A 1,938-nucleotide genomic window follows, 5' to 3' on the forward strand; every position below is an offset into this window, starting at 1 on the left:
ACACGAACACCCACACACACACACACACACACACACACACACACACACACACACACACGAAAAGAATGAAAAGTATGTACAGTACGCATTCCGATCCTGGACACAGGTTTCACAGCCAGGACAGCCTGCTGCCTGCTCCCAAGGCCTGATAGTCTTCCTACGTACAATTCACCTCCACGTGTCATCACTTCGGCGCTAACACCCACCGTCCACATTGAATACAGGCTAGGGCTGTCTCCGTACATGGGGTATTTTCTCTACATGTTGGCGTGTCTTCTGGTAGATCAGTGATGCCTGTATTAATGAAATTAAAATTTTTAACCTGTTCCCTACCCCAGACGGTCTGTTAGGATTGTAGACCAGTTTTCTGTTTCATGGATAACTTTGATAGAATTTTCTTTTCCGCAGTATGGTAGTTTTATAAATACCCCTTGTACTCCACCCTGCCTTAAGCTAAACTAATCTACCCTATCCCATTATTCCCCATCGTGCACTACTCTACCCCACCGTACCCCACCCTACCCTGCCCTGCCCTGCCCCACCCAACCCTACCTACCCTACCCAAACTTTCCTTACCCTACCTTCTACGGTACTACCTTACCTCAACAGATCCTACCCTACCCTACCCTACCCTGCCATAACCGACCCAACCCTACCCTATCAATCTGTCTATAGCCAGACGCCATAATCCCATAAGGGGTGGCCGTCTGACTTTGAGTTAGTTGTTTTACAGCGAGGTGCACTAACCCTCCTCCAACCCACTTGTTGACAAGTAAGGAAAACGTATGGGTTAGTCATATGGCTACCACCCGGCGTCGTAAACGGTTTCCTGGCTAACAGGAAACCATTAGGCTTGTCACTCAATGTCAAGCCACCTGAAAAGGAAAGAAATGTAACAAAAATGACTGGAAAGATGAGAGAAACAGGAAGAGAGGAGGGCAGACACAGAAAAAGAACGATAAAGGTGAAGCAAGAAGTGGGCAGCACTGTATCAAATGAGCAGAAGTTGGTCGCCACCATCTACCACACCTAACACACCTTAATCAATACCTCTACCAGTATAACACTTTTTTTCTTCTCTCTACCTCCAGACGATTTTCCTCAGCTCTAGAGAGAGTTTTGGAACTGGAGCGGTTAGCTACAGGCATTACCAACCCTCCAGCACCAGGGGAATCTCTTAAGCTGAATAAAATCGTGCTGTTAGCTAGAACAAAATAAGTCGTTCTCGGTCTGAAAGAGCAAATTATTGTGTCCCATCATCCTAAGAGGGTTTTCTTAAGCTGCAGGAAAGCGTCTGAAGCCACCACAGAGGAAAAATGATATCCATTGATTGAGTGCGCTGTGTCCTATGCGCTAAGTTCGAGTCACGAGGTGGCCAGATGGTTTTGTATCATGTACGTGTTTTATATTTTATTATCGTTACTTTCAGACGATGTTATTCAGCTTTAGGTAGCCTTGTCTTATAGCAGGGCTCAGTGAAACATGTCTAATCCCTCCATGTCGATGAATGACCTACAGAAATGCGTCATGCTGTAGAGGTTAAATTTTATTGTTAGACTAACTGATTGGGTAAATCTGATACTAAATTACGTATACGACTGATTGGTTCATTATTATTATTATTATTATTATTATTATTAATATTATTATTATTATTATTCTTTATTATTATTATTATTTGTATTACTATTATTATTATTATTATTATTATTATTATTATTATTATTATTATTATTATGCGGGTAAGAGGATGGGTACATTATGATGGGGCAGGGGTAAACCAGCTCTGCTGTCGGGCCCTGCTGCGGTTGTCGCTGATTGCACTGTGCAGTTGACCCTCGTGCTGTGTGGTGCTGTGAGGATCTGTCCCTTCTCCCCTTGGGGCTGAGACACGAGTAAATGTGTGTGTGTGGATGAGTAAAGTGGGAGTGTGTCGTC

Source organism: Coenobita brevimanus, chromosome 96 (genome assembly GCF_032717465.1).
Source record: "Coenobita brevimanus isolate Jiangsu-jjx chromosome 96, ASM3271746v2, whole genome shotgun sequence".
In the NCBI taxonomy this organism is placed as follows: Eukaryota; Metazoa; Arthropoda; class Malacostraca; order Decapoda; family Coenobitidae; genus Coenobita; species Coenobita brevimanus.